The sequence below is a fragment of the Meriones unguiculatus genome, chromosome 3 (assembly GCF_030254825.1).
Source record: "Meriones unguiculatus strain TT.TT164.6M chromosome 3, Bangor_MerUng_6.1, whole genome shotgun sequence".
NCBI lineage: Eukaryota > Metazoa > Chordata > Mammalia > Rodentia > Muridae > Meriones > Meriones unguiculatus.
In genome coordinates, this window is record NC_083351.1 from 124,142,393 (window position 1) to 124,156,215 (window position 13,823).

General features: G+C 38.9%; 1 long non-coding RNA gene and 1 pseudogene across 1 annotated transcript in view; one reads left to right on the top strand and one right to left on the bottom strand.

The window, feature by feature from the left end:
• LOC110566049 (UDP-glucuronosyltransferase 3A2-like) overlaps positions 1-3,065 on the bottom strand; it is a 38,406-nt pseudogene extending 35,341 nt beyond the window's left edge.
• Positions 1-13,823, top strand: part of LOC132653127 (uncharacterized) — a 64,747-nt gene that overhangs the window by 17,724 nt on the left and 33,200 nt on the right. The gene's annotated exons all lie outside the window — the stretch shown is intronic.

A 13,823-nucleotide genomic window follows, 5' to 3' on the forward strand; every position in this document is an offset into this window, starting at 1 on the left:
CTTTCACAGAACTTAAGAAAGCCACTATTTTCCATGAATCCATTGCCCTCCTGAGATGGTTGCTCACTAGCCAGTGGGAACATAAAGCTGCTTATTCACTATTACCTGCTAAAAGCATATTTTCCAGACCTTCTCATGAAAGAGCCGAGTAAGACCTAAGCCTCAAGTGTTTATAGAATAAGATTACCTTATAATTAGAACAATCTAAAGGTAGCAGAGTTTCCAGTGCCTACACAAAAGAAAAAAAAAATAAGGAAAATGTTATTGATGTGATACCTCAATGGATGAAAATCTCACAGTGATATCATAGATCCAAATAAGATGTCAGTAGTCTGTCAGAACAGAATTATATGTCCCTTCAAAAGAGCTTCCTCTGTCCATAAATTCCAAACAAACAAACAAACAAACAAAAAACCCTAAAGTCCAAGTGGATCAAAGACCTTAACATCAAAACAGTTACTAAATCCGTTATAAAAAAAAGTAGCAAAGACCTTAACATCAAAACAGTTACTAAATCCGTTATAAAAAAAAAGTAGGGAAAAGTCTTGAATTCATTGGCACAGGAGCCAATTTCCTGAACAGAACACCAACAGCACAGGTTCTAAGAGCAGCAATCAATAAATGGGACCTCATGAAATTGAAAAGCTTCTGTAAAGCAAAGGACACCATCATCAAAACAAAACAAATGCCTACAGATTGGGAAAGAATCTTTACCAAACCTTTATCTGACAGAGGGCTAATATCCAGCATATATAAAGAATTAAAGAAGTTTAAAAGCAACAAATGAAGCAATCCAATTAAAAAATGGGGTGCAGAGCTAAACAGAATTCTCAGTAGAGGAATATCGAATGGCAGAGACACACTTAGAGAAATTCTCAGTGGTCCTTAGTCATCAGGAAAATGCAAAATAAAATGACCCTGAGATTTCACCTTATATCTATCAGAATGGCTAAGATCAAAAACTCAAGTGACAACACATGCTGGAGAGGATGTAGAGAAAGGGGAACCCTCATCCGTTGTTAGTAGGAATGTAAACTTATGTAACCACTTTGGAAATCAATCTGGCTCTTTCTCAGACAATTAGGAATAGTGCTTCCTCAAGATCCAGCTATACCACTCCTGGGCATATATCTAAAAGATGCTCAAATATACAACAAGGACATTTGTTCAACCATGTTCGTAGCAGCTTTATTTGTAACAGCAAAAATCGGGAAACAAACCAGACCTCTCTCAATGGAGGAATGGATACAGAAATTGTGGTACATTTACACAATGACACTATTCAGCAATTAAATCCAGAAGAAGAAAGACAGACATGGTATATACTCACTTATAAGTGGATATTAGCCATATAATATAGGATAAACACACTAAAATCTCTAGTCCTAAAGAAGCTAAAGAAGACAAGGAGGACCCTAGAGAACAGGCTGTAACCTCACTCAGAAGGGCAAACAGGATAGACATCGGAAGTAGGGGAAAACAAGGAACAGGACAGGAGCCTTCCACAGAGGACCTCCGAAAGACTAACTACCAGGGTATTGAAACAGATTCTGAGACTCATAGCCAAACTTTGGGCAGAGTGCAGTAAAACTTACAAAAGAAGAGGGAGATAGAAAGATCTGGAGGGGACAGGAACTCCACAAGGAGACCAACAGAGCCATAAAGTCTGGGCCTAGGGATCCTGCAGAGACCAATACTCCAACCAGGGACCATGCATGGAAAGGACCTAGAACTCTTGTTTCGAGGAAGCCCATAGACTGCTTAGTTTCAAGTGGGTTCCCTAGTAAAGGAATCAGGGGGTGTCTCTGACATGAACTCAGTGCCTGGCTCTTTGATCACCTCTCCCTGGGGGAGAGGGGACAGCCACATAGGAAGGTGGCCCTGTATCAGCCAGCCCTGATGAGACCAGATAGGCTAGGGCCAAATAGAAGGTGATGGGACCCTTCCCTATCAGGGACTAGAGAAAGGGCATAGGGAGAGAAGAGGGAGGGTGGGCGGGACTAGGAAGAGAAGAGGGAGGGGGCTGCAGCAGCCATACAAAGTGAATAAATTGTAATTAATTGATTAATTAATTTTTAAAGAAACTATAAATAAAAAAAGAAAACATGTTTTCTCAGACTGTAACAGTTTATAATAGCTTAACACAACTTGGAACTGATATATTTTCCCTAGTCTGCCCTGTATATTAGAAGTGAATTAAGTATAAGAAATCCCACAGGCCTATGTCCTACCCAGTTTCTGTCAGCATATCCTTAAAGGGCCTCTACTCCACCTGCTAGAGTCATGTTTCCCTGTAAAACCTCAATAGGTAGGTTTTCACTTCTCTAGACATTCTGGCTTTTAACCTGCTCTCAGAATGACCCTTGTAACTCTGTTTACCCCAGGCTTCTCAAAGTTTTCCAGACCCCTTCTAAAATTACTTCCAAAGGTCCAAGAACCAGGTGTTCAAGCTTATCTCAAGAACGACCTCAGGTCTGGTGTCATTTTTATGTATTAACTGCAGGCTTCCTTGCTGTGACAAAATACTGACCAAACCTACTTAAGGGAGGAAGGGCTTATTTGGGCTCACATTTGCAAATCATGCAATTATCGTCGCAGGGCAGAATGACAGCAGGGCCACAGGGCAGGGAATCACATTGCACCCACAGTCAGTAGGTGAGACTGATGAATAATTGTGTTCATCTCACCTTTTCCTCTCTGTTGAATTCAGAACGCTGGCTCGTGGAGGGATGCCACCCGCATTTATGGTGGGTTTCCCACCTCAGTTAATCTAAGCTTCATTATACCTCATAAACATGCTCAGACACTTCTTACCACAGTGGGGTTCAACTCCCGTCAAGATTAACTCTGACACCCTCTTTCAGTCTTGTCTAAACCAGTTAGGGATACACATGCACGTAAATTTGACAAAACCTAGAGGCACAGATATCCCAAGCATGTGGTTTGCTATATTCCTAAGGAAAGCACTCACCCACTGTGGATATAGTCAAAATTTTTGCAGCCTCTGAGAAAAGAAAGCCATGGAGACAGAAGCTCATTAGAAACAGAACCTGTTGCCCAGCCATGCTCATCTGTTCAGAAATTCAGAATTCTCTGGTGGACTATTCACCTTGGGAACCGTGCTGAAGTAACTGACCCTGCACTTCTCTGTCAGAAAGCGCTGGCCGTGGCCTTGGGAAGAGGTAAAAATAGGGAACCTGTCTGTCTTATAATCTCTTTGCCTGTTGCATTTTTTTCCTCCTCTGCTGCCCTATTCCTGCCCTCCTCAAACAGAGATGATTGTGGACAGTTGGAGCGCTGACTTTTAAACAGACCTGTCCACATCATCTACTACTTCCTTACTAGAAACCACTTGGAGAAAAAGGATGTAATAGTCTCAGGATGCCCTGTTAATGACCATGGACCTGTATCCCCTCTATAGACCCTTTTATTAACCTGAGACACTGTCTCCCTTATCACTGTTCTACTTGCCTGATATTGTCATCTCTGTAACCTATAAGCCCAGGTGCCGGTTTAAAAATCTCTGCTAATATCCTAAATTCAAGGTCTCAGAAGTTAACTGTAGTAAAACCCAGTGTTTGTGACTATTAGCCGGAGAGGGACTGGAGCAAAGTAAGTGAATTCAGCCTTCAGAATACGAAACACAGCTGACTGAGTACACTGCAAGAGAGAAGTGGCTCTTTACAGGGCTCCTATGTTGCCACATATCTCCTGGCCTCAGGAAAGGAAAAGCCCAAAACCTTGCATCTTTCTTCAAAATAAGTAATGATATATACTATGTACAAAATAACAAGGAAAACACTGTCAAGTTCTGCTGCCCGCTCAAAGAAGCCTGCCCTCCTTAAGCCACGTTGCAGGAGCTTTTGTGTGCTGGAGGTAAGCTTCCCTACATCTTTGCCTTCCAGGAACAGGACACCCCTTAGGCCTTATCATTTCAGAAGCTGAGCATTTGATAGGAGGAATCTGTTCGGGGGTGTAGTTTTCTGCTGTTCCAGTGCAGAGCAGACTTCTCTTTTGATGGTTCATTTACAGCCTCTTTTTCACGCATCTTGGCTACAACCTTATGCTCTCTAGCTGTCTTAATTTGGTTTCTATTGCTATGATAAAAAGCAACTTTGGCAAAACAGGGTTTATTTCACCTTACAACTGGTGGGCCGGCAGGAACCTGGAGGAAGAGACTGAAGCAGAGGCCATGGAGGAGCACAGATTCCCAGCCTACTGCCAAGGCTTGCTCAGCCTGCTCTCATCCAGACCACGACCAGAGGTGGCAGCACCCTCAGTGAGCTGGGCTCTTCCGCATCAATCATCAAGCTAGCAAACTGTTTATAAGCCAACATTATGGAGGCATTTTCTCAATTAAGATTTCTTCTTCTCAGATATGTCTAGGCTTGTGTGAGGTTGACAGAAACTAACCAGCATGTTATTGGTCTTTTTATCTACATACTGGACATTTTTTAAATTTCATTCTACCATAGTTATTGCTATTATTTATTTTAGTGTTACATAAGAGTAAGCAAGGATAAACATACCACACAAATGCTGTCTTAACTTTTCCTCTATCAGAGAAGTTTATTACTTTTTAAATTCTGACTCATCCAATCTGTCAGCACAGAGGCACAACGTAGGCAGATTTTTTTGCCACAATATTACTTAATGGCCCCTCACAAGGTTAATAATGGAGTCTTTGTTTGCCTCTGAAATCTTACGATTTCAATACCATGACACCTGCCTTTTCCAAGCTCTGGTAGAAATAGCCCATTAGGCTCTGCCCCTGCTTGTTCAGTCAGGAGTTGCGAAGTCTCCCTCATTCCTCCCAAAATCTCCCATGGCCAGATTCACAGTGCCAATATCACTCTTAGGGTCAATGTCTTTATTTGTTTCTTTTTTATTGTTGTAATAAAATATCTATCTGCAGAAGCCATTTGGCAGGAGGGAGGGTTTACTTGGGGTTATAGATAAAGAAGAAAAACAAACCATTGTTGAGAGAAGACATGTCAGCAGGAGGAGGAAGCCAGCCCAGTATTCAAGAAGCGTAGAAAAAAACAGAACGAGATAAGCTATAAAATCTCAAAGTCCATCCAGTGATATATTTTCTCCCAAAAATCACCTTGTAAAGGTCCTATAACCTTCGGAAACGGTTCCATCAGCTGGTGCTCAAATGCCTTAGAGCATGCGGGGCATCTAATGTTCAGACCACAATGGTAACACTACTCATTATTTTACCGCTTATTTACACCCTCCTGATCAGGGCTTGAGACCATGCAGATGACGAAAACTTAACCTCTCTTTGTTAGGCTCAATTACGTTTTAGGGGTTATTCTTAGGGGTTCAAAACGCTCAGTCCCTTCGCCCCTCACTTTTACTCCTACCAGTTGTGTCATCTGCTAGGATGAGAGAGAGTCTTGATACCATGTGCTTTCCTCAGAAGTGGTGAGGACATTTAGCACTGGCAATATTTCCTCTGTCCAAGAAATACCTGCTACAATTATTTCTCCACCTTAAATGTTCCTCCCACTCAGTAAGGAACCGGCCCACGTCCCACGTACAACCAACATCAATTCCAATTTTGTGCTCTGAAAACTTTCACTGACAGTATCAAATCACAGGCTCCTGGGTTTTATTGATCAGTTTTGTGGTGCTCTGTTTATCTCTAATTAGGCCATGACTTTTTCAGTGACTGTATTGAATTGCTGCCAATTTGGCAAATAACTTGATTAACCTTTCCACAGAAATTTATTTTTTTAAAAAAATTGTAATTTCTACATTTGGTGGGTTGTCTTCCACATGTAACATTCTCATGATAGTGTTAGAAGCCAGAACCTCCACTCAACAATATATGCCAGCTATTAGTGCAAAGGTTTAGCTTCTAAAAGAAAATAGAAAACATCCTGGCCTAAAGCTTGCTATTGCCTTTATACCTAATGTTGGCTTAAGATAAAGCTGAAAGTGGCACCATAATTAATATCCTTCCTTTGGAACTATTACAGGGACTGGTCTCCATCAGTGTCTCCTCCTCCTTCATTGCATAAAACAGAATGTTAGTCTTACAGCACAGATGATAAGAAAAAAAAAAAAGAAAGAAAGAAATGCTGAAGCAGAGGCATTGCCCACAAGTGCTCTTGAAACACTTGACCTCCTGGAGTAAGTCCAGAGAGAATCAACAGCCTTGCAAACCTATAACCTGCATAGCACAGGAGGAAAACTCACAAGTTCAAGCTCAGAGACCATTCGTGTCTCTGCTTGTTACTTAGGTCAATTTCAGGTTATCATGTTTGTTTATTCATTAGTTTGTTTTCTCAGGTTATTTTTTTCTTCTTCAATGTGATTTTTTTTAGAGGTAATGAGATCTTTTAAAGGAAAAACAATAAGTCTCTGAAAGTTAAAAAAGAATACCTAAACGGCCAGACCTTAAAAAAATAATTTTAAAAAGGTAATGGCATAATGGGTGGTCACGGTGGTCCAGTTACTTGAAAGGAGTAGGGTAGTTATCAAGGGACCTTGCAATGGTTCTCACGGCTGAGTTTTTATTTAAAAAGAAAAGCTTGCCTTGCTTTGATATGTCATTGTATTCAGTAATTTTGTCCTTTTTCTATTGTCACTGTGACAATATCACCTGCCATAAAGTCTGTACTAGATCTCAGGAGATACTGAGGACCACTTTTAAAACTCAAGACTATAAAACTGATAAATTTCTTGTCTTTAAATAGTTAATTAGCTTCACTTATTTTGTTATACTAATAAAAATAAAAGTTCTATAATTATTTTTAACCAAATAAATAGTATTTATTTAATTCAGTAATTGAAAACCTAAATATTGAGAATACAATGTTTTGGGGGGGGAATCAATGTGTTTTTTTTCTATTTTTTTTCTATTTTTGTACTTTTATAGCTATGTTACATTAGAATACTACAAAATATATATAAATTTCAATATGTGAAGTTTACTGCTTCAATTGTTAATCATTAATTCATGTGAAATGATTCCATCTTATGAATTTTCAGAAAGGCACTAACCTCAACAAGACCTTATTTAACTTATTGCTTGAACCAGTTTTCAAAGAAATCAAGCTGTCAGAGAAATAAGGCATACTTTCCTTAACAATATACTACATACTATAGAGTTAGGCTAACATAATTGCTCCATATTAAACTTATTGAGTATGGAATATAATGGACAAGCTTGAGTAAAGAAAAAAGCTGTTTGAAAAAAAAGTCATCGCAGTACTAGCTGGTTTCCTACGGCGAATGTTCAAGGACCAAAATTAAATAAAGGCAGGTAAGGATTTGTGTATGTCACCTGCCATGTTGAAGATGATGAATATTCTATGTGTTCTATTGATGCCAAATGTCTCAAGCTCATGGATATATCTCATTGAATATAACGGACTACTGTGTTTTTGGAGGAGTTTTTAAAAATAATAGTTCTATGAGACATGTAAAAAATGGAAAATGACAGGGTTTAGATCTGCTTGTGTGATAAAAAAAAAGTACAGATAAAAAAACCAATACACTCTACTTCAGAGACAGAATAGATGGAAGAGCATCAGCCATCATAGAGGGTGGGAGTGGCACAGGAGAAACTTGAAGTAGCAAAATAGATGCTATAAAGAATTTACTGATTAATTTTCTAGAAAATATTAAGTTATAGAAGGTAGAATTTAGCTAAAGGGTTACTGCCTCCAACGGGACTAATCAGGCATGCTAGGAACTATGAGAAAGAAAATTCTGTACCAAGGCCTAGGCTTGCTGAGAAAATTTCTACTAATGTTTATTCACCAAAATTGAACTCCAATTAGATCCCAGTCCCATAACTAAAGGAGACAACCATGACTTAAAACTGACCATTTGGTCCACTCCCATACCAAAAAATGCTCCTCTAAGGGGCAGTTCAAAGGGGTATTTCGGGGTCTCAGCCACCATTAAGTCCTGGTCTGCCATCAATTGCCCTATGCTCTCACCAGAAAAAGTACACTTCTGCCTGGTGGACAAGATGGACCTGGGTAACAACTATTTGAGAAGAGTAACAGTGATGTGCAAAGAATACTTCTGGCAATATCTTTGCTGTACAAATCTCTCATCTGCCCAAGTGGCCAAACTTGCAGTCTCCTGTCTCTTTTTAGATTGTTCAAAGTGTAACCTGGGGACAAAACTTAAAATAGATTTAAGGGTGTGGATTGCATAAACCAATGGCTTTCAACTTTCCTAGACTGCAACCCTTTCATACAGTTCCTCATGTTGTGGTGACCCCAACCATAAAATTATTTCATTGCTACTTCATCACTGTAATTCTGATACTGTTATGAAATATCTAATATGCAGTAAATTTTATATATATTACCCCTAAAAGGGTCAGGATGCACAGGTTGAGAACTGCTGCTCTTCTGGACCAGCAGCTGAGTCAGCTATGATAGAAGTGAACACTTGAGGATCCAGTATACAGGATCCAGGATACAGATTTCAGCAGTAGACTTACTAGTATATATTTTGGTCCACAGATAGGGCCATTCATTAAGCTCAAGTTTGGAGCTACCAGAATTTGTGTTCCTAGCCACTGGAGATGCAAACCTTGCACCCTTCACAGACAGAACTCAGCCTCTAACCACCAAAATTTCTTCAAATGTCAATGATATGCCTTTCCTTTTCTCTTCTCCATGATTGCCTTAGGTGTCTACTCACCTAAGTTTGCAGTATGCTTTCTCCAGGCTTCCTGACCTGTACTGGTATAATATTCTTGTGGAATGTACCCTTGTTCATTCAAACGCTGATTTCTCTACTCCACTATCTGGTTTCAATCCAAACATTGCATTGTGATGCTTATTCTAAGCATCACCTGTCTCAAGTTTGTATAAACATGCCAACATTTCTTCTCTGTATTGTCAATAAAACAACCAGCCAGTGCTGTAGAAAGGTGAAAATAGGGTGGGACATCCTGGTCTGGAGGGGAGGAAAAGAAAGCAAGTGGGGTGAGGAGAGAGAGATCACCAGGACTTAGAACCATGAGGAGGGATGAACTGGACCTAAGATATGACTAAAAGCAAGTATAATGGGTGAAATTTGAATGGTAGGAAACTATGTGGGCTTGGAGGTTTAGGATGGAGTAACTATTGTCCAGCATTGTGCTCTAGGTTAATTAATAAATCCTAGTCTCTATGTGGTGATTTGGGCATACAACTGGTTTAGGAATAACCTTTGCTTAACTAAAATATAAATCAATAATAAATATTAATAACCCACAACACACTTGTGATTGTTTCTTGTTACTGTGCTTCCCAGGGTAAGTTAATCTTACACACTATGTTCTCTGTCCAAGTGATGCTGTCTGAGGCTATAACAAAAGTGACCCCTTCTTGACTGATGAGTTATAATGCAGAAGGAATCACCATCTCACACAAACCCTCAGTTTGGGATTGTGTGCTTGTCCTATGGTCAAGATGGCTTGAATCTTTTTACCAATACTCTCAGAATTCCCTTTTCATAATTTTCATTCTCCCTGCCAGGGAACATTGGCTAGAGTTGTGTGCTGCTTCTACATACCTTCCCCCCCCCACAGTTTATTAAATGTCCTATTGTTATAGAAATAATATGGTGTCCCAGTGAGAAATCATGCCACACACTTAGAGATTAATAAAAGAAAGGCTCTTCAATAGAACTTGTCCATTTGTGGCTAATACTAAAAAATGAGCCAGCCTCAAACGGAAGAAAATTTTACTAATTAATATATACCGTGGGCTTAAGCCAGTGTCTCTCAACCTGTGATTCTTATAGGTCAAACGACCTTTCACAGGGGTCACCTATGACCATTGGAAACCACAGATAGTTATATTACAATTCATAGCAGAACCGTAAAGTTATAAGATAGCAATGAGAATAATTTTATAGCTGGGATTCACCACAAGATGAAAACTGTATTCAAGGGTCACAGCACTGGGAAGGTTAAGAACCATTGGCTTATCCCAACAAGTAGCCTAAGTTTAAATGCACAGAAATCTATATCTTAAGTTTCTACATGCACCTTGAGATGGAAGTTTACAACTTTGAAACTACTCATTGTGTAGTAAAGAGAGGTCTAAAAACTCTTATAAGGGTAATTTATTAAAGATGCTGTCATTCTCCACTCTTAAAGAAAAGAGAAAATTATATATCCCTTATACTTAACAGATCACTGCATAAAGTCCCCAAATCTCTAAACTGTTTTATAAAGCTGTAGAATTTCTCTCTGTAATAAAGAAAACCAAGGATAAAAGCTTTGAGGAGTTATTCATTCATTTATTTACTTATTATTAATTAAAGTTTATTCACTTTGTATTCCAACTGTAGCCCCCTCCTTTATACTTTCCCCGTCCCACCCTCCCTCCCTCATTTCCTCCCATGTTCCTCCCCAAGCCACTGATAGGGGAGGTCCTCCTCTACCTCTCCTTTAAAAATGTTAAGCATAGAGTTTTTAAAAGGGCATTTACTTAAAACATAGGATTAACGACCCAATCTGATATAGTTTAAGTGTCAAAGGAAGGAGCTTTATCAGATCAAGAGAAAAGAAGATTTGGTCTTCTAACCCTGAGGAAGAATTTATGAGCAAACCTAGATTAGAACATCACCCCAAGTACTGATAATACTTTTCAAGTCAATAAGAGGGCTGTGAGAACACTGAGATTAACCATGGGAGAATTGGATCTGTGTCTTTCCTCTCTGTGTCTAGAATAAAGAAGTTCTGTGTTTCTTTCCCTCTCAGGTATAACAAGGGAAATCAGCATCTTGTCTCATTTGTTTCAGGCTCATCACCTTTAAAAGACTCTGGGTGGTCAGATACTGAGCTGCTGCCAAATTAGTGTCCACAGCCATCCCTCTCTTTTATAAATGTATTTGAGAAGAAAGAAGGAAAGATAAGAAAGAAAAGGTATCTTTGATTTCTCTACCAATAGCAAGAAACAGGGAACCTATACTTGTTCTTAAAGTAGGGACATGGCGGCAGTTTCACTCCACTTTTGGTTTTGGCCACTGTGAGTTCTGTGAGAGATCCTTACTAGATAGGCTCATTTCTGCCTCCAGCTTCGGTCACTAGGAGTTATGTATTCTTTGAGTTTTCCAAACGGTCTTTGGCTGATCTCATCAACCATAGAAGAGGTAGTAGGTTCCTGGAAATCCTATCTCTTACAATAGTTTTCTCAGCAATAACTCAATGGAGTACTGTGAAGATAACATCATGAGATAGAAAACAACTGAGCCAAACAGCTGCTCCCCTAGAAACAAGATGTCCTCCACTGCTTGAGCCAAGTGACTCACTGCCACCAGGGTAGAGAAGCCAGAGCAGGCTGCTGGCCCCCAGAGTTCTTCAGTTCTGAGTCGAGTGGGCCATGTGCACTTTGAGACTCCCTCTCCTTCAGGCGTTACTGGAACATTCCACGACTGGTTCACAATGAATCCCGAGGTTTACTGCCATTCCTTTCTGCCTACCTGTAAATAACAGAAGTATTACAAGCAGGCTTGTTGCATACGAGTGTCTTCTGTTCTCCAGGCTCAGACAAATGGATAAGCAATGAACAGCGGGTTTTCTCTACAACAGCCTCTTCTTCAATGAACATACCATGTGAAGAAATCCATTGCTGTTTCTCTCTTTACAGGGAGGAAAGTCTGTGCACTCATACTCTGGCTTTCTTAACAAGAAAAGTGATTCATTACTCTCCTGACATTAAGCTTCTTAATTTTAAAACTTCCTAAATTCCAAACAGGCAGAGAATATCTCAAATCATAAAGTCGTATTTGCTTTTTGCCTAATAGTTATTTTCTCAACCTATTTCTTTTCCTTCCATATTTTTGTTATGGACAGCAAGAAAATTTTAACATCTACATTTTGCCTAAAAGTCGGTTTGTAATTATGTATTTGATCTCTAATACAATATACATATTCTGTATCACTATCCTTACTTCCTTCTGGTCTAGTATTCAAAGCGTCTACATTGCTACCAATAGTCTGTTTCAGTCAATCAACTCTTCATCTCTTGTATGTCTCAAAATTCTTTGATTGGTAGCTGTGACCAAGATCCCAAATGCCTGTAGTACAGGTTAAGTGCTACAATCCTCTAGTTTCCCAGTGTCTCTGAAGTTATTTATTAAAGTTATACATGAGAGTATGACCAGACAGGAAAATAAAAAATGGTTCAAATATTTCAATACTAGGAACTAAGAGTCAGAAGTGAAAACCAATCGTGCATTTTTCGTATTTTCAAAGGTTTACCCAAATCTACTGGTGAAAGAAGAAGGAAAATGTTGTTATGTGTTAGGGATGTTTATTATAAGAGACTACTAAAAATTTCTAAAATAGGGGGTGGAATGAAAGGGTCCTGTGAACCACCTGAACACAGTGTGGTTTCATATGCTTCTTAAAGAGTTGGGAAGTCTGAAGCTTTCAATACTTATTCAGATCTCATTAAAACTGACAGATTACCCTCTGAACCTAACCTGTGGATCTGATTTCAGTTTTTGACTGAGTTAAAAATGTCCGAAGTTTTAAAAGAATTACATTAAATCGATACACTGCAACTACTGAACCAGATCTCCAGCAGGTAATTTTCAAAGGGATTCATGACGTTGCATGAACATGGAACCTAACCTAAAACCTGTCTCAACTGAAACAAGGGAAGGACTCCAAAAGTTATCTTTGGATTTGTGTTCACAGCAGTATTGTTCTTCATAGCCAAGATGTAAGAGCAACCAAACGCCAGCAACAGATGAGCAAAGAAATGACACCTAGTAAATCGAGGGACTGGAATATCATTCAGCTTCGAAAAGGAAAAGGGAAATGAGTACCACTACACACACAACAAAAGCAAAGACTGCCTCATTCCACTCATAACATTGCTTATTGTAGTTAAGTTAATAAAGAAATAAGTAGGATATTGCTGAATAGAAGCTTGGGCAGGCAACAATGAATAGTTTCTGTCTCAGGAGTTATCTTCAACTTGGGATGAGAAAGATGACGATGATGATAAAATAGTGCGTAAAGTATACACTAAAAGTGATTAAAGCAATAGATTATGTTGCACACATTTTAATACAATACAAAGCTAAAAAATAATTTTCAGAATATACATAATCATTTTGATACAGTCTAAATAACAACAAAAACCAGAAAACTTATTTAAAAGTATATAGTATTTCTCAAAGTTGTGCTCCTCAAAGATGCTTACTTTGGAGTTTTCTTCGAGTTAAAGACTGACCAATACTTCCAGTGGAAACAGTATTGAGCAACCAGAGCAGAAAGTCCTAAATCCTCCTGTCTCGGCCATTAACCTGTCACATGACCCTGAATAAAGTTTTATGTCCTGGGTTCTACTGCATTCTCTGTCAACTAACTGCCAAAGAAATGGCAAGGCTTATGGCCTTCATCTGCCCTAAACTCTTTATATTGATAATCCTACTAAGAACCTACGACACTGAAAAGAAGAAAAAATTTGACATCACTCTTGACCAATCTATTTTTTTCAAAACTATGTGATAATCATAATAGTAGCTTCTTATTAACAGCATAAATAAGGAGTTATCTGAAAAAAATGTTTTCAAATTTCGGGTATTATAATAGGAAGCACTTTATGATACATAAAAATGAGCATGGTGCTTTAGATACAAAACGTAGTAAATGTGGCTAGAAGTTTTTGTTCAGGCAGATAAAATAATCTGATAGAAACTTTCCAGGGTTTCTATCTGGTTGAGAAGAAGCCACTGTTAAATAGTGGCAAAGTATTATGAATTTGTTAATAATAAGTTTTTACTGTATGCACCCCTTTTCATCTTTTATTTCCTTTTAAATGCATTGATGAGTGTTGAGA